At 39.5% G+C, this 20277-nt stretch overlaps 1 protein-coding gene and 1 pseudogene across 8 annotated transcripts in view; both read left to right on the forward strand.

Moving 5' to 3' along the window:
• Positions 1-20277, forward strand: part of SRPK2 (SRSF protein kinase 2) — a 239373-nt gene that overhangs the window by 59442 nt on the left and 159654 nt on the right. The gene's annotated exons all lie outside the window — the stretch shown is intronic.
• Positions 5637-7055, forward strand: LOC102282291 (PRELI domain containing protein 3B pseudogene; annotated as a pseudogene).

Genomic DNA, 20277 nt, shown 5'->3' on the forward strand with positions numbered 1-20277 from the left:
GGGTGAACAGGGTGTCTCCTAATGTTTGGACTTTCCATTCTGTTTTTGTGGTAACTTACAGTTTCTTCATGTCCCTCCCTTGTCTTTCTCTTACTACCTCCCTTGCTTTTTCTTTTTTTAACCCTTTCTCCTAATATCACAGCTCATTAAACTTGACAGTAACTAGAACAGCTCCTGAACACAAGCACCAGTGGAAATAAAAAGGCTGAGGTTGTGTCTGGGCTGTGCAGTAGTTAGGGCCCTGGTTCTAGCACAGGGGTAACAGGCTAGAATAGAAAAGGAAAATTGATAGGAAGGCAGAAGAACTTAATGGAGATGAGGAACAGCAGTGCAGTAAGTCTGTGGCATCGGACAACATAGAACAGAGCAGCTGGTAGGTCAGTGAGGGTGGCCCCTAGGCTGTGGACACACGCCTGTGGGTGGGCCTGGTAGCGCCGGGGAGCACCAGGGTGCGCATGCTGCAGAGCTGTGCCCACACCGCCTGCACTCTGCTGTTCCCTCGAGTGGAAGGTAACTAGGATGTGTTAACCTAAAACTGATAACTCACAAAGGTGGAAATGGGGGAAAATCTCATTTGACTAGTGGAGTTTTGATTTCATTGTTTTATATGGCACTGTAAGTTCAAAAAAATAGCTTCTTAAACAAAACATCCGTATTGAAGTATAATTCACACACTATAAAATTAATCCATTATAAGTGTAATTTAGTATCTCACTGGGAGAAGGCAATGGCACCCCACTGCAGTACTCCTGACTGGAAAATCCCATGGACAGAGGAGCCTGGTAGGCTGCAGTCCATGGGGTCGCGAAGAGTCAGACACAACTGAGCGACTTCACTTTCACTTTTCACTTTCATGCATTGGAGGAGGAAATGGCAACTACTCCAGTGTTCTTGCCCGGACAATCCCAGGGACGGCAGGGCCTGGTGGGCTGCCGTCTTTGGGGTCGCACAGAGTCGGACACGACTGAAGCGACTTAGCAGCAGCAGCAGCAGTATCTCACCCAGTGCCACCATCACTATGGTCTAATTCCAGAACATTCTCATCATCCCGTAAAGAAACCCATATCCGTTAGCAGTTGCTCCTCTCAGCTTCTGGCAACTACCAGTCTACTTTCTGTCTCTATGGATTTGCCTATTTTGGACAGACCATACAATATGTGACGTTTGTGTCTGGCTTCTTTCACTTAGGGTAGTGTTTTTAAGATTTGCCCACTTTGTAGCATGTATCAGTACTTTATTCCTTTAAAAATTTAAAAAACATTGCAAAAATACACATAAGATTCTCCATCTTAACCATTTTAAAGTGTGAAGTTAAGTACATTCACTTTGGTGTATAACCAGTCTCTAGAATTACTTTCATCTTGCAAAACTGAAACTCTGTACCTGTTAAACAACAATTCCCCATTCCCTCTCCCCAGACTCTGACAACCACTATTCTGCTTTTTGTTTCTATGAATTTGATTACTCCAGTTATCTGATATAGGGTAGAATCATACAGTATTTGACTATTTGTGACTGGCCTATTTCACTTAGCATAATGTCCTCAAGGTTCCATGTGGTAGCCTGTGTCAGACTTCATTCTTTCTTATGACTGAACAATATTCCATGGTATATGTACACACCACACTTTGTTGATGCAGACTTGGATTATTCATACTTTTTGTCTGTTGCAAATAGTGCTGCTATAAACATTTATGTACAAGGATTTGTTTGAGTAGCTGTTTTCAGGTCTTTGGGGGTATATACCTAGGAAAGGAATTTCTGGGTCATGGGATAATTCTGTGTTTAACTTTTTGAGGAACTGCCACACTGTTTTTTCATAGTGATTAAACCATTTTACATTCCCACCAGCAATGTACAGGAGTTCCAGTTTCTCCACATCTTTTATAACACTTATTTTCCCTATTTTTGATAGCTTAATAGGTGTGAAAGAATATCTTGCAGTTTTTATTTGCATTCTTCTAATGACTAGTGATGTTAATCATCTTTGCATATGCTCATTGCCCATTTTTATATCTGTTTTGCAGAAATGTCTGTTGCTCGTGTGTTAATTGGCTTGTCTTTGTTCTGAGTTGTAGGAGTTATTCTGGGTGGTAGACCCTTATCAGGTAGATGATTTGCAAATATTTTTTTCCCATTTTATAGGTTGTCTTTTCACCTTCTTGATAATAATTCTTTGCACAAAATAGCTCTTCACTTCTGGAAGATGTTTTTTGTCAACTAAGACAGTTAGGCAGGGTTATGCTATGTACACAGCCAAAACTTTCCTAGTTTGTGGTATCTCTGGTGGAAAAGAATAAAAAGTGTTTCTCTTTCTATCCTGTGCTATGTGAAAAGGCTGAAGCAGTTGACATAAATATTGAGTGTTTGTGGAAAGTTGGGTTTGGCTTTTTAAACTGACACATAACTTAGTTTTTTTTATGCTCCATTTCATTCCACAAAAGGTTTGAGAAAGCTTATAATGGATAAGACAAAATGGAGAAGTCTAAGCAGATAAAAATTAGAATCAAAGGAAAAGTAAGTAGATTAAAGACTGGACAGAAGAATGTCATTGGATATTTCTAGATGGAAAGAAAATGCATAGCAGTTGCTGTAGGATTATGGTTGATACGAAGTGTTTTTCACTGTATGTGATGGTTTTTATTTTTTCCCCATTAGTATACATTAAAAGGGATAACGTTTTACTACATTATTATTAAAATTCTGAACACATTTTTCAGACTTGCTGCCTTCTTTGCACTGATACATAATCCATCTTCATGGTTTTATCTGCTTCCTGCATTTGTGTTCAGTTCATCCCTCTTCCCTGAACTTCACTTGGCTTAACTGCTCAGGAACCACCACCACCACCACCACCTCAGCCCCCTCCCAAAATCCTGTCTCAGTCATGGACTCAGCAGGTCTCATGGACCCAGCAGGTCTGAGATGTTCCAGTTTTATTTTCCTAGCCTCACACTTTACATTTCTTTACATCCGAAGTGTCAAGCTGCAGCCTGGCCTCTCTGCCTCCCCCCGCCCCCACCATTTGGCTCAGTCCTTCTAGTCAAATAGCCCCGGGGAAGAAGACTTCCCTGACCTCTTGGACTATTTCTCTTGCAGACTCAGGAGTCTTTTCTCACTGCTTCATGCCCTCTACCTGCTCTGTTATTGCACTGACCACAGTGTTCATGGCATTATGTCTGTGTGCTTTTCCCTTCCACTGAATGAGGACATAGAGTGAGATTCAGTGCTTGTCCCTGTGCCTAGTAGAGTATGTGGTGCAAGGTTGGCACCATGGAACCATGCCTGTCTATTAAATGAATAAATAAGACCTACACTATCACGTGGAGAAGGAAATGGCAACCCACTCCAGTATTCTTCCCTAGAGAATCCTGTGGACAGAGGAGCCTGGTGGGCTGCTGTCCATGGGGTCGCACAGAGTTGGACACGACTGAAGTGACTTAGCATGCATGCATGCATTGGAGAAGGAAATGGCAACCCACTCCAGTGTTCTTGCCTGGAGAATCCCAGGGACAAAGGGGCCTGGTGGGCTGCCGACTGTGGGGTCGCAGAGTCGGACATGACTGCAGGGACTTAGCAGCAACTCTATCATGAGGTGAAAAATGGTGCTTGTGGGTTGGATCACACCTGTAGATGTGTTCATGTGCCTGGCAATGCTTGGAAGCTTGAGATATTTCACATAAAAATTCCTTATTTCTGTATTCTGAAAAAATGAGACTTTCTGGCCACCCTGCATCTGCATTCTTTTATGATGGCTGTGCCCTAGACCTAGGTTGTGGTTTGTGCCCCTTTTAGATGGTCTGCCATAGTCCCACCCTGCTCATCTTACAGGAGGCCTGGCTGTCCCCTTAAGACATTTGAGCTTAGAGCTCTGATCTAGTGGATGGATGGATGCTATAGAACCAGATCTCTCTACATCTGTCTCTGGTTGGCCTGTTGGTAGAAGGTAGACAGCAGTTATTTTGAAGTTTTGGTCTTTGGCATGTTTCTTCAGTTTTATACTTCTTTGAGTTGGTTAAGGATACTGCCTAAAACTTTGATACATATATATACAACTAAAACAAAAGTGCTGATGAATTGAATTTCCAAGGACATTAGCAGAATAACTGTGCTAATGACACAAGCTTGAATAAAATGAAGTGTTTTGCTACTGGGAAAGTTTATCATTCTGAAGTTCCTAAATTCCTCTAGAACTTTTGATATGTAATCTGTACACTGCTCTATGGCTTTTTGGTTACACTTTTCTTACATTCAGGAAATATTTATGGATTTGCTTGGAAATATCTTTATGAAATTAGAGATGGAATTTTATTATTTATGTTTGGAATTTTAAGACATTAAATTGTTTTCTCTGTGACTATGCAAAATTTATGTGCAACTTTTGGGGAGACGTGGTCAATAATTCTCATTTTTTAATATATACTTTTATAGAGCTGTTAAGAAATGCTTCTTTTGTTTTCTAGTATTTATTTATTTGGCTGCATTGGGTCTTAATTGTGGCACACGGAATCTTCTTTGCATCATGCGGCATCTTTCTGTGTGGCACATGTACCCGCTCGTTGTGGCCTGTAGACTCAGTAGTTTTCCAATTTGCTTTGATTTATGGACCTGACATTCCAGGTTCCTATGCAATATTGCCCTTTATAGCATCGGACCTTGCTTCTATCACCAGTCACATCCACAACTGGGTATTGTTTTTGCTTTGGCTCCATCCTTCCATTCTTTCTGGAGTTATTTCTCCACTGATCTCCAGTAGCATATTGGGCACCTACCGACCCGGGGAGTTCCCTTTTCAGTATCTTATCATTTTGCCTTTTCATACTGTTCATGGGGTTCTCAAGGCAAGAAAACTGAAGTGGTTGGCCGTTCCCTTCTCCAGTGGACCACATTCTGTCAGAACTCTCCACTATAATCCTCCCGTCTTGGGTGGCCCCACAGGGCATGGCTTAGTTTCATTGAGTTAGACAAGGCTGTGGTCCATGTGATCAGATTGGCTAGTTTTCTGTGATTATGGATTCAGTGTGTCTGCCCTCTGATGCCCTCTCACAACACCTACGGTCTTACTTGGGTTTCTCTTACCTTGGTCGTAGGGTATCTTTTCACGGCTGCTCCAGCAAAGCTCAGCTGCTGCTCCTTACCTTGGACGAGGGGTATCTCCTCACGGCCACTCCTCCTGACCTTGAACGTGGAGTAGCTCGTCTCGGCCATCCTGCACCCACATAGCTGCCCCTCCATGGACGTGTGGTAGCTCCTCTTGGTCGCCACCCCTGACCTTGGGCGAGGAGTAGCTCCTCTTGGCCGCGCTTCTTCGAGGTCCGTCACAGCCGGATTAGTCAGACGGTTTTCCAGGAGAAACTGTCTTCAAAGAGGATACATTGATGTTATATAATCCTTACTAAGGAATGTAGAAAAAAAAGTATGTCCTTTCCTCCTCCTTGAGAATTCCAGACCCCTATCTCCTCAAGAGCCCCATACCCCTCTCTGCTCCTTGGGAGGAGAGAAGAAGTCCTCCTGGACTTCTTATCAACCTGCCTAGGAATTGACTCTCAAAGTCATCTAGATTTCTGTGTTGCCTCATATTTACTGATATTTATTAAAGACTTCTGCGAGACTCTGTGCTGTAGCATTGTACAGGTATGCCTTTGGTATTTATCCTCAAGAAGAGTCTTTTTAATAAAAGTATAATGTAAAAAATGAGATTTAGGGGCTGCCAGTGGCAGAGGGGCTGGGGTGGGCTGCAGTCAATGGGGTCACTAGGAGTCGGACACGACTGTGCGACTTCACTTTATTTTTTCACTTTCATGCATTGGAGAAGGAAATGGCAATCCACTCCAGTGTTCTTGCCTGGAGAATCCCAGGGACGGGCAAGCCTGGTGGGCTGCCGTCTATGGGGTCGCACAGAGTCGGACACGATTGAAGTGACTTAGCAGCAGCAGCAGCAGTGGGGCGGCTGAGGGGCAGGGTTGGGGCAAGCGTGGCCTCTCTGCCTCATTGTGCCCTAATGCCGCCTGGACACTGTGGTGGCTGCTGGCACCATTAAGATCTGGACTTTGGAGCACGTCTTTGACCACCCATGGGAAATCGTTACAACAGCTACAACACAGAAATACCCAAACCCTGTGAACCTGAGTGTGATTTGAGTTGATGTACTAGACAGACACATAGATCCTTCTGAAAAGTTGCATAGCCATGCACTTCTCAGCACAGAGTAGGGATTGCTTTCCATTGTGAAATTTATTATTGGTGCACCAAGAACCAAAACATATGTGCAAGAACATTCTGTAGTGGATGCCATAGAGAAAACAGTGGAACTTAACTCTGCAAATATTTCATTTACAAATAAGGTTTCAGTAGATGAGAGATTTACATACAAACCACATCCTTAAGCTCCAGAAAAAGCTATTTTGACTCAAGAAGCAATAATTACTGTGACAGGAGTCAGTCTTGGCAGTTACCTTGAAGAGCTGATGGCAAGTACGATATTGTCCAATGCTAATAAAGGCCAAGAAGCAATGGAGTGTTTAATACATAAATTAAATGCTGAAATTGAGGAATTGACAACTCTGGCAAGAGGAAGCATATGGACACCAATGGCGGCAGCAGCATTTGTGGAGAAATGATTATGAAAGTTGATATATGACACCTAGTTTCCCAGGTTTCTACAAACTGACAGTGTATTTATTTGTTATTTAAAAAAACACAACTCTATTTTAGGTGGAATTTTTTAAAAAATAAGCTGAAGAAAAGCTATGTGACTTGATCAAAACAAAGATGTGCAGGGATCAGTTGAAATTAGTTTTTTTCTGAAATGACTGATTTTGAGGATTCATTATTTATGCTGAAATTTAACAATTTTTGAAAAGTATACTTGGAAATTGGTATTGGCAGATGAAACCTGCATAAGGGAGAATTTTAAAGCTTTTCATGCATTGGAACTCTACCTCACTCTGGACCAATCCCAGGAGTCCCTTCTGCATATGCATGACCGCTGTGCTGGGGTAAACTTGGAGAGCTTACCTGAGGGAACTCACTTTTAAAGGAGAAATTGTATCATTTTAAAAATGCATTAAAAAATAAAATAAAAATATATTAATTGTATAAAATAATTTGTTCTGCTCTGTTGCTGCTGCTGCTAAGTCACTTCAGTCGTGTCCGACTCTGTGTGACCCCATAGGCAGCAGCCACCAGGCTCCCCCGTCCCTGGGATTCTCCAAGCAAGAACACTGGAGTGGGTTGCGATTTCCTTCTGCAATGCATGAAAGTGAAAAGTGAAAGTGAAGTCGCTCAGTTGTGTCCGACTCTTCGCGACCCCATGGACTGCAGCCCACCAGGCTCCTCCATCCATGGGATTTTCCAGGCAAAGTACTGGAGTGGGGTGCCATTGCCTTCCAGTGCCAACCCCATAGATGGGGGCTAATGGCCACCAAATTGCCATTGCCTTCTCCTAAACCACCATTAAAAATGACAGTGTTTTAATTTTGTGCTCGAATAACATTTTTGGAGTAAAAATAATCACAAAAGTAATGACTCCAACAAAAGTGAAAAAAAAAAAGGTGAGATTTAAATAATACTTTGAAACAACAGAAGAAAAAAAAATAGAATTACGCCTATTGGCAAATGTATGGCAGTGCCAGTGAGTGCTATAAGCGGGTAGGAAGCTTTTCTCATCTTTTTGTTCTTATTGGTATTTGTAGGAGTCCTAAGTCACCAGCTTCATAGACTTAAGTTCTAAAATAAAGCACTTATTATACATTGGAAACTGATTCTTTATGCTTGGTTTTGATTTATCATTTGTTTATCCTTTTTAAAAGATCATAAAAAATTTTTTTTAACAATAAGACCTTCTTGCATGAAGAAAAGCCTGTTTGTATTCACCATGGCAGATGTAATGACATTTTTACTTCTAAAATTTTCAGTAGTAAGACTACTGTAGCACTAAGACTAATTGCTTCAGTTGATCCCCCTTTTCCCTACTAGGGAAATAATGCTTAACTCTGCCTCCAAGATAGTTCATGATCTCTTTTACATTATATGGTCCAGCCCTTACACTAAAACCTCCTTTTGAGCTGAGACCCTTTGTTTCCAGGCCATGTCCAGTTGCACCTGCCTGATATTCAAATCTCTTTTTCCAGTAAGCATAGAGGGAAAAGGTTTATGTTCCTTTTTTCAGAGCTAGAATGGTATGATGATTTGATACCTGACCATTAATTTACATTTTGCATTTCTATAATCACATTGTGTTCCGGCATTTCTTTTTTCAGTATCATAACTGTTGATACATCTCTCCCTTTTTAGTATTATTTTCTTTTAAGTAAATGTTCCTGTCATAGTGTTTTAATTTTAATCCTGTGAAATTTCTGACTGTTCCTCATTTTCTTAAAAGTTGTTTTCTACTTAAGTTAGAGATGTATACAACATTAAAAATGCATCACAGCTAGAGACATTTGTAAATGAATGTTTTGGTTAAATGCTTTTCCAGCTGAAGGGTGGCATCTTGCCAGCCAGAGGGCGGCAGTTAGCCAGCAGTCTTTCTGCATGACTGTTTCTTTTTTTTTTTCTTTGTTCAGGCAGAGTAGTATCCTGCTTCTTTAAGGGTAGAAAACTCTTGTCCTCTTTTCTCCATGAGATTTTAAATCAATGTTTTTTGCTTGGCTTAAAAGAGTTGACCAGATGATTGTGGTGTGGTCTCCTGAGGTTAAAATTTCTAGCTAAACAGTTTGGTTCTAGCAATATGTCATATGTAATAATAATTATTCATAGTTGTTATGAGTTTCATTAATGTTTTGAAACTTTGGTATTTTTGGTAAATGTATTTGAAGACAGACTGAGAGTACAGAGATAGATGACTTTCTGTGGCCTGATGAAGTCCTTTAAAAGCCTAAAACACTGCCTCTTTTTCTCTCCCTGCAAGCTGAAATCTGTACTGAATTGCAAACTAAAGAAAAGAAATCCGGCACAGTTCTCATCATTGCCTCTGGCTCTTAAAACTAAATAATGTATGGATCTTGGCGAGAAGTATTCTGATTTTTTGGGGGCCCCTCTTTTGTTGGTTCTCAGCATGTTAAATGAACAGAAGAATGGATTAATAAAGCATAAGAATGAGGAAGAGAGCGTATTTTATCTGGAAGAATCTTTTTGTTTTTAAATGTTATTTGTCTAATATAAACTGTATATGAATTCCTTTTCATAATCTTTTATATACCGCTGTAGTAATGTAACAGGCAACAGGATTTTTGATAAGTAAATATCCTGTATCTTCTCCAAGCCTTTAGAACCCCAGGGAACAGAGAACTTTATTAAAATAGATACTTGATCCTAAAGCATTTTGAACAATAGTTATTTGTTGCCACAGTGTAGATGCTTCTAGGGTTTAGACTAGAGTGATAGTTTATATTTTTCCTTTAGATCAGGAATCCGTGTTGTGGTTTGATTTTACAATCTTAGTGTCGGAAGGCTTTTAGTTTTTCTTTTAGCAAGGAGGTGTGTGGGTCTAGGTTGAGATCTGTAGGCCTCACATAGCAATTACTTATAGCTACTTGGGGCTAGGGCAGTCCTGAAGTGCCTAGAATGGGTTGCTGTGTGTATCACTGGTCTCTGGATTCCCACAGTCACAATATTGAAAAGGTAGAGCAAATATTTTAGTTTTTCAGTTTGTCAATTTTCTTACCATTAGTCATATTAGGATATTGCCTAATGGGAATGAAGGGTTAATACAAAAGTCTGTCTCAAGTCTTTGAGCAGGACATTTCTGTTTACTTTAGCATGCGTACATGCATATCCTGCCTTATTCCAAGAAAGAATTTAAGGTGGCACTTTTCCTGTAGTTTTTATGATCTGAGTAAGTCTTACTTATAAATATGCTTGCCATTCTCAAGTTGAAATGAATCTGGCTTCCAAATGGTGTGTACTTATTCCAACAATGCTTCCATTGTACTGTAAAGTCTTGTTACACCTTTAGGGTTTGAATATGTTCTCTTGTCATAAATCTTTATCCTTTGATGTTAGAATCAATTTTTGGCATTGGCTGAAAGTCATTGAGTGCCAAGCCTGGTGAATAACCTGGATAGGCAGTCTGGGTTGTTAAAGCTTTTTGGTTTATTGTTTTTGACTCATGAACTATGAGCCAGAACAGTTTCAGGATGATGAAATGAGTTTCTGAGCCACAGTTAACTCGTTGTTACATCCAGCAGCCTTGAACAATGGGTCTAATTGACTCTTGGTCTTTGTGGGATGCGTCTACATTAGCAGTACCATTGGTATCAAATAAACAAGTTAACATTGTCCTCACTGTGATTTTGATATGAATGTTCTCTTGCATTGGAACTGTAGCAAAGTTTTCCATTGCAGATTTCATGTTTTCAGATTATAGTGAAAACTTTTATCATTAGCTCTAGTTATTTTCTTAAAAATGTCATTTGAAAAAGCTATTTGTGAAAGGTGCAAAATAGAGAACAACTTCTAACTTATAGTATAAATGTTTGAAACAGTCTTCACCAACTTTCTGTATCTTTATTTGCCACTGTCCGCTCACCACCAGCACCCCTCCCCAACTTTTCCTGTGTTCTGATTTTCCTGAGTAATTACCTAATTGGATGAATCAAATTATTACTTTGACAACATTTTATAGAAGATGAAACAGACTTATGGAAGATGTGACTGATTAGTTTGAGGAATCAGAGATACTAATGAGTCAAAATTCAAATCTCAGTTTTCTGATTCTGAATACCTTCCTTAACAATAACTTGAAAATTATGAGTTTTCTCCCTGTATTTCCATATATTTTACTTGTGGATTTAATGCCACACAAAGTTAAATGTTAAACTTTTTCTTAATGAGGTAATTTTAAATTTTATATTGACACGGAGCTAAACATGCATTAATCTCAACTGATTGTGTTTTGGCCTTGAAAATAATTGTTGCATATGAAAAAGTTACACCCCTCCTATGCCTGTGCCTTTGTTGTTTGCCAGAAAGTTATATTTTATAATCATATTTGTGTTTGTATAGAAACATTTGTTTGTATCGGTGTTAGTCATGATGATGCTATGCAGCTGTAAAAGTCACATTTTAAATTTTACTACATGAAATAGTTATTGTTCTACTATTTTGTCTTATAAATTTGTACATTTAAATTAGACTGAAGCATAAAGTTTACTTGTTAAATACTGTAATTCAAGTATGATGGTATCCTCTTGTGCTTGTGAATTGAAGAAGTGATCATTTTTATTTTGGAAATGTTTTAGAACTGTATAAATATTTGTATGGTAGTCTTAAGTTTGGATTGCAGTAGCTTAGGTCACCTGCCACTGAATTCATTCCCTGGGGAATGTGATATGGACATTCACCTTGACACCTCTGTTGGTGTCAGCTTCATTGGAAACTGTGCGTGTTCAAGACCAGTGGGTCCCCAAATAAAAATTAGAATGCTTGTGGGAAAGGAGTTTCCTGTGACCTGCCACTGCCTGCTGATAAACATGAGTTTAATAGCTGTGCTCCAGGTTCTTATGAGCAACTGTCATGTTAAACTCTGGCACACCCAAATGCTCGAAAGCTCAGAGGGAATGTTTATATGAAGGATTGTGTGTTGGATGTGCAGTCCGACCATCCTGTAGTATTCTACATTTTATGACTGTATTAAACTGAGCCATTTTGGTGACCTGCATTCCTGAAAAGCATTGTATCAAAGTGGGTTATGCTTCTTTCCGTATGAAGGGGCCGTTTCATCTCTCCTGGCTCATGATACAATATAATTTCTAATTTTTAAAGTTCCTCTTAAAGGAAAGTAACCACAGTGTACTGATTTTCCTTAACTAGAGATAGGTTAGCTGTCATAATCTTTTAGGTTCTGATTTTTAAAAAATGACAAGGTAAAGGATAATAGTAGAAAGAAAGCATTAAGTTTAGTTAAACTTAATGAAAAAATTATAGAGCATCAGAGTACCAAATCTCATATTTTAAATTTCGGAGGACTGAGACCTAACAAATTTCAGCATCTTTCCCCCAAACTAATGAGGGCTTGGGGTTCAACACAGGTTTCATGACTCCAAGTTTAGTCCTGAGGTTTATTACTGAGATTTTTTGAGTGAAGATGCTTGATACTTAGATTGTGAAAGGAGGAATAAGGACTAGAAGGGAGGGTCGGATGCTGCAGGAGTTGGGAAGAATGACAACTGAAAGTTACCTGTTAATCTGGTATCATTATCAGCAGCTTTTATTGGGTGCCTCCTGTGTCAGGGACCTTGTGTTTCAGTTCTTAAGAACAGAGAGAGGAGGACCTTGCCATCAAGGGTTTGTGCCAAGGGGAGGGAGAAGGAAGATGAACCTTTGCAAACTTAAGAAATGATAGATATGGTCAGATGACCTCTCAGGTCTCCTTCACGTGTGTGTGTGTGTGTGTGTGTGTGTGTGTGTGTGTGTGTGTATGTGTTTTAATCTCGTCATGTGGCTTGTGGGATTTTAGTTTCCCAGCCAAGGACTGAACTCAGGCCACAACAATGAAAGTGTCAAGTCCTACCACTGGACTGCCAGGGAATTCCCTTAAAATCTATACTTCTTTTCTCCAGCTGCCAGTCTCTGGACTACTCTTCCAGAGTAGAAACTGTAGAGTGTGTTCTGATGTGTGGAGCATGTGGGATAGGATAGAAGAAAATGATATAGTTTCACTGAAGAAAGTGTTATTTATTCTGCAAATAATAAGTGTAATGGATATAGATGCAGTTTTATCCAGACAGCAGTTGACTTTACAAGATTTATTATTCTTCTCTATTCTTAATATCTGATATTATTTTACCAATATCTTTTTCAAAAAGGTTAATATGAAATTCTTAAAACAGGAGTTTTAGCCATCATGTTATTGTATGGGATCATAATGTATTATGTGGGAAATATGTATTTCCCATATGGAAACATGTATTATCATGTGTTATGTGGGAAATATTTCATTCAAAAAGTTATGTAGATAAAATGCTTTTCCAAATGGGATGAAACCTTTAGTTGAGGGTTGTGGGAAATTTAAACTTTACTTGGAAGAACTGTGCTCTTCCATCCGAACCCAGTAATAAGTTGTAAGAATGGGAAAGTCTGAGACAGTAGTAGCTCCACCTCCATCTGGCCCTGCAGAAGAGGGACATTGGAAGAACAAGGGCCTCCATTCCCAGGATCTGCAAAAGCAGTTGTGTTCTCAGGGCCACCAGTTCTGTTAGTGCAAGAAACAATCCTTTTAGAGACTTGGCATAGGATCCTTAAGTTCCAGTGGGCATTGGGGGAGGAGTCCCCGAGGGCCGGAGTAAGGACTGGGAACGGAGAGCAGATTAGTGTTGCTGGTGATGTGCCTTGCCTGATTCTAACTGGGCTGAACAGGGTCTGGGAAGGTGGCAGTTCTAATTTGAACAGGTGCTGTTGCTGGTTCCTTGGTGGTAATGAAAGATCCCTGTGTGATGGAGGGTCAAGTGAAGGCCTCCTGAGGGAGGCAGGCTCTATTGGGTGCCTTTGTCTCCTCTCCTGCCTGTCTTGTGGAGAGTCAGTTGGAGGAGGGGCCAGGGCAACTTCTAAGCTGGGGGTTGTCAGCTTATTCTGAAGGCCTTTTTACTTAATGGTTTCACTTGCTTTCATTGGTGCAGAAACATTATACAGTAGTAGTGATTGGATAAATTTTTGTTGCTTTTTTGTTTAATGAGATTTTTAGCTTTTTAGTTCCCTAAAACATCCTGCCCAAAATGCTAGCATGCAGTGGTGTCTGCTATGAATACAAAGTGGTTAAGAAGAATTCCTCCCCCTACCCCATAGCTATTTCCTGAATAAGCCTTGTTCTTTCAAATCTTTGTATATTGCTTGTGGTATTTCCTCTTCCTAGAATGTTATTCTCTGCCTGGTGAACTATTGCTTAGTATAAATAACATCCCTCCTAGCTGTTAGCTGTTCAGTCCCTTCTCTTGCCATTGTGCATGAACTTATTACTCTTTTTTTAGCCTGCTAACTGTGTACTTTAGTGACTTGATTATGTTGTACTGTCTTGTTTACTGTTACATTCTTCGGCTAAACAGAGGTGTTTAAAGAACAGTTGTCAAAAAAATACTGTCTGTGATAAGTGCCAGAACATCGGATCAAGTAATAAAAAGAAAATAGTAATCAATACTTAGCTTCACAGTGTGCAAAAAAATTAACTCAAAAGGGATTATAGGCTCAAATGTAAAACTATAGACTATTAGAAAAAACACTAGGTGAAAATCTTTGTGACTTGAATTAGGCAAAAATTTCTTTGATAGGATATCAGAAGCATGATCCATTAAAAAAAAAGTGGGACTTCCATAAAAGTCTGCTTTTTAAAGAGCCTCTAAAGCTATCAGAAAGAGAAGCTACAAACTGACAGAAGTGAAGTGAAGTCACTCAGTTGTGTCTGACTCTCTGCGACCCCATGGACTGTAGCAGAAAATATTTGCAAATCGCATATCTGACAAAGAACTGTTACCCAGAATATATAAAGAATTTTGCAGACTCGTTTAAAGAATGAGCAAAAGAAAATGCTGACAATTAAAAAATGGACGAAAGATCTAACATTTTCCTAAAGAAGATAATATAGATGAGCCCATAAAAAGATGGTCCGTTTTATCAGTCATCAGGGAATGTAAATTACCATGAGGTACTTCTACACACGTTTGTTATGGTTCAAATAAATAGAAACTGTGCCAAGTGCTGGAGAGGATGAGGAACCACTGGACCCCTTCACACATCAGACCATATGACTCACTCCTGGGTTTTACCCAAATGAAGTTAAAACTTATGTTCATACAAAAACATGCACGCAGGTTTTATAGCAGCTTTTCTTGGGTTTTGTTTACAAGTGCCAAAAATGGGAACTATTCAGTTTTCTCTCAACTGGTAAATGGATAAGCCAACTGTGGCACATTCCATGCAATGGAATATTGCTGAGCAATAAAAATAAATGAACTACTAAAAATAAATGAAATTGTTGCAACAAATGGATGGATCTAACATGTATTATGCTAAGTGAAGGAAGCCAGATTCAGAAACACACAGACTGTACAGTTGAATTTGTATTGGAAAGAGCAAGGTGCTGGGAGCTGTGGGTGGGGGGGTTGGATGGCAGGGAGTTTGGGGAGGGGGATTGCTCTGCACCATGAAACTCGAATGTATTTGGTTCGTGGGGCTGCTTACACAATTGTCTGTTTCTCACAGAACATCTGCAGAACTGAACACTTAAGGGTGAATTTTTCTGTATGTAAAATTTGCCTTAATAATGAAAACAGAAGTAATTGTACAGATGATTTAGTAAAGTTTTTGTTGACTCTAATAAAGCTTGATTAAACTTTGCAGGCTTGGATGCGATGACAATTTGCCAGTACGTGATAATCTCTGGAGGCCTCACAGGTGATTGCAGCAGGGACCTCTGCACCTAATGTTTTCCCGAAGTGCACAACTACAGAGGCAGGCCTTCGGATGTTGACACAGTGTGTGGGTGTGATGGTCCCTGTGTAGGGAAAGCCAGTGTCTTGAAAAATCCACGAATGTCGAATCAGACACCGTGTAGTGGAGCTTATTAAGGAGAAGAAACTCCAGGATTAAGGAAAATGTGGCAAGACACAGCTCTGCATCCTCCCCCCTTGCCTTTCCCATAGTTGTTTACCACTGGGTGTGGTTTGTGGAGCAGCGCTTCATTCTGTTCAGTATGTTACTGAACTCCGTATAAAACTAAAGATCTGTGATTGGCAATTGGTTTGCAGTTTTTAGGCATTCCATTTGTTTTTATTTTTTAGCTGTAAAGTAAAATTGGTTTATTTCATTTTGACAGTTTTGCCACACTTCTGAGTTATTGTTACTGAAGTCTCCCCAGAGTATTGCCCAGTGGATGGAGGAGGGGCTCAATAAGTATGCTTAGTTTCTACATTTTTTAAAGTTCGTTTATGACATTTGAAAGTGAAAGTGTTAGTTGATCAGTCGTGTCTGACTCTTTGTGACCCCATGGACTATAGCCTGCCAGGCTCCTCTGTCCATGGAGTTTTCAAGGCAAGAATACTGGAGTGGTTGCCATTCCCTTCTCCAGGGGATCTTCCTGACCCAGGGATTGAACCTGCATCTCCTGCATTGCAGGCAAATTCTTTACCGGCTTCACCTCTGAGCCGCTGGGACCCACCATAAATATTGTGACAACGCCCCCATTGCCCCCCTGCCCTGGCTATTGTGAGAATCGGCAGTATATATAGTAGTGGCTTCTGGAGCCAGGTTGCCTGGGTTTGTCTCTTCATGCTACCAATTGTTTACTAGCTGTGTGACCTTGGGCAAAGTTACTTACTTTCTCTGTGCCTCTGTTTCCTCATCAGTAAACAGGGATGATATTAATAATTACACTACTGACTCCATGGAGGGTTTATGTAGATGAAATAAGCTAATAATAAAGGGAACGTCCTCACAGCAGATAGCAGGCAGGGAGTTTGATGTCAGTGTTACACGGCTGTTACTGTGGTTGTGCGTGCATGTTCAGTCATGTCTGACCCTTCTGCGACCCCACAGACTGTAGCCCGCCAGGCTTCTCTGTCCATAGGGTTTTCCAGGCAAGAATACTGGGTTGCCATTTCCTCCTCCAGGGGATCTTCCCGACTCAACCATCGAACCCTCATCTCCTGTCTTTGCTGCATTGCACGCAGATTCTTTCCTGCTGAGCCACCAGGGAATCCTGTGGTTTTGTAGTTGTTATTATTTTTATTTTATGTTAGTGAATAGCCTTATAAGCCTTCTTTAAATGTTGAAATCCAAGAAAGACTATGATGCTATTTCTACTTTGACTTCCTGAAAGTAGGTTTAGTTCTTGTAAAGTCAGCTGAGTTAAATCCCCCCCCCTTTTTTTTTATCCTTGTTTCCCTGAAATTCCTCTATCTTATATTTCATTTTATATTTGATTTTTAGTTAATATGCTTGATACATTTGGAATCTGCCTTCTGACAACTCTTATATAAATTGCAAATCGTTTGCTACAGCATACCCTCTTCTGTGTTCAGAGGTTCAAAACCAGTTCATTGTCTTAAATATGCAACAAAACTAAATGTATCTCTTAAATTAGAAGCCAGGGTATTGTTTTTGTGGTGGTATTCAGTCGCTAAGTGGTGGCTGACTCTGCAACTCCATGGCTTGTAGCCTGCCAGGCTCCCCTGTCCATGGCTATGTATAAATTGAGACTTGGAAACCTCATTAAATTTAGAGGACTGAATCCTATAAATCAGAAGAACATTGACTTGTTTGCTTCTCTGTGTACTATGTCACCTTTGTAAAATTGTGTCTTTTATGTAGAGAAGTGCTCTCAGCACAAAGCTGATTGTATTTTTCAGAGTATTTTGAAGGTGTTTGTTAAAAAGCACTTGTGGAACGGTTTGTGGAAATGGTTATGAGGTTTCAGATTATTCTTGTCTTCTTCAAATCCATTCTTCAGCAGGAAAAAATAAGACTTGTCTTTTAAACTTAATAGTAGCAAACTGGTTTGCTAAGACCTTTTTCCTTGTGGGGTTCTATTGGGTAGTTGTTCATTAGAGTTACTTTAAAAAACCATAAACTGATTCGCTAGCAGCATATATGTCCTCTGTACTGAGATTTGAGGTGACTCTCACAGCCCCTCTTCCTGCCTTGAGTAAGGCATCTTTCCAGCAGAGCCTGAACTGTATGGTTTCTCCTACCCAGTGCCTGGTAACCTCTGTTCTGTTTTCTGTCTTTCTTAATTTGCTTGTTCTAGGTATTTCGTGTAAGTGGAATTACATAATATTTGTCCTCCTTCTGTGTTTGGCTTTCTTCCCTTAGCATGTATTGAAGTTTCATCCATGCTGCAGCATGTGTCCAGTTTCATTCTTTTTTACAACTGAATAATATGCCATAAATTCAAAAATATAAATAATGTATCGAACCCAGCATATCTGAAACAGTATCATATCAACATGCAATCTGCATAAAAGTACTAATGAAATATTTTCCATTAACATGTCTGCTCAGATTTGCCACATTTCAGGTGCTTGGTAGCTAACCGTGGCTGGTGACTGCTGTACTGGACATCAGAGAACTAGATAAGGGAAGGATTACTTAAGATTGTTAAGCAGCACAAACTTTCTTTTAAAAAAAAAATTTGCTGAAAGGCAATATTAGAGATTTTAGTCATTAGCCGGGAGCGGGGGTGGGAAAGGGTTTTACAAAAATGATAAAGACCCAGACATAGCTATTCCTTTATTTCAAATCTCATACAACATAGGAACCTTTAGAGGGAAAAATAGTTCACTGTGAGATTTTTTTCACCAGAAGTCCTGGTCTCTTGACAGTATTTTTTTATTTGATATTCACACTGTCCTAAATACAGTGCTAGTAAGCATCAGGTAATTAATGTTTTGAGTAGAAAAATTTGAATGGTGAGTTGAACTGGAACAGAAACTTGCAATGGGTGCTATCGGATTTAATGAAAACTCTTTTCCAAACTGGAATTTTTCCTTTCCAGGCCCATTTTTTTAACTTTGGAAATTGGGCCTGATTTATGTCAGTCACTCATTCTTCTAACTTGTTGGACTGTCAGGAACTAGGAGCACACAGATGAGGGTATAGAGAGGAGATGCCCATCGGCAGCCATTTTGGATGTGGCTTTGTTGTATGCTATGTCCCATGAAGGGCTTGGATTAGAAGCAGACCTTCAGCTACCTTTCAGAGGCCTTGACAGTATGAATGTAGTGCCTAAAATGAAAGACTCTGAGATAGCCAAGAAACAGTATATTTACCTCAGCATGAATGCTTTGGTATAGAATAATTTAAATGAGGTAAGGAATGTTTCAGCTGTGATGAGCATGTGGCTGTCAGCGATCACTCGTTCCTTTAAGCTTTGGTATCTGAGGTTTACCTGTATTGCAGAGGAGTAAATAAGAGAATATGTGGTGAGACTAATGGAAAAAACTAAGAAGTGAGTGACTAGGCAGTTGTTATAAGATAAACAAGTGTTTCACTTTTGTCCTGGCACATCTTTCAGTTATTGTTCTGGTTAAATAGATCTTTTGAAGTTATAATATCTTTCATGTCTGTATTGTATGAATTATGAATGTAAGTTTGTTGTTTAGTTGCTGAGTTGTGTCCAACTCCTTTGCAACCCCATGGACAGTAGCCTGCCAGGCTCCTCTGTCTGTGGAATTTTCCAAGCAAGAATATTGGTGAGTTGGACATTTCCTTCTCCAGGGGATCACCCCGACCCAGGGGTTGAACCCATGTCTTCTGCATTGGCAGGCAGTTTCTTTAGCACTGATCCACCTGAGAAGCCCGAATGAAGGTTTAGGAAACAATAAAATAGGCACCTGGATACCCACACCCTAACTCAAGAAATAGAATGCTGTGAGTCCAAGTCCTTGCCACCATTTTTGTAGTCTCAGTCCATATTTCAGAGTTAGACTTTAGAAGAAAGTTGGTTATTTTAGACAAGTTAAAATACATTGGTCAGTATATTTCACCAGAAATTGAGGAACTATTTGTTATTAAAATGGTTAATTATGTATCTGGAAGGAGGTTATTTAGTTTTTTTTAAAGGCAAGAGTAGAATTTCTTGAAGCTCTCTTCTGAAGCCATTTCATACTTCCTCTTCTTGCTGTGGTTCTTTTGTGGAAAGGGCTTTTTGCTCTGTAATTGCACTGGCACTTGACTCTAGCTTCTTGAGCATATGCCTTCCTTCCTTCAATGGTCTAACAAAAGCATCTAATAATTCAGATGACTCTACTTAAAAAAAATTTTTCTTTAATCTTAAACTATCATCTATGGGATTCTCTTTTTCTGCAGCCGTAGCATATCTTTCATAAACACGGTTTATTCATTAGTTGAGACTTGTTCATTTCGGGATTGCTAAATTAATACCTATGTTTTTAGATAGGTTGCATTTTTAGTTCATCAATTTATTTCAGCAATTTTATTTTGTTTTAAGAGATTGTTCATGATAAAATTAGAAGGAACAGACTGAATTTAGTTTTTAAAACTAGTTTTAAATGGCCAATTTTGTACAACCTCCATGAGACTTCCCTTTCTTGTGATATAGCAGTATCAGAATAATTCAGCTGTTCTTTTTTCCCTTTCAGTATAACACTCTCAAAGTTCCAACAGAACATTTCTTTGACCTTGATTAAACTGTGAATTTTATTTGAAAGTGAAAATTGGCATTTTGGAGGCTATTTATAATGGTGTGATGGCAGTCTTTTTGCAGACTGTCCATTTGAAAGCTGTGTAACTACAAAAGAGATTTATTCGATATTTTAAATTGCATTT

The sequence above is a fragment of the Bos mutus genome, chromosome 4, assembly GCF_027580195.1.
Source record: "Bos mutus isolate GX-2022 chromosome 4, NWIPB_WYAK_1.1, whole genome shotgun sequence".
NCBI lineage: Eukaryota > Metazoa > Chordata > Mammalia > Artiodactyla > Bovidae > Bos > Bos mutus.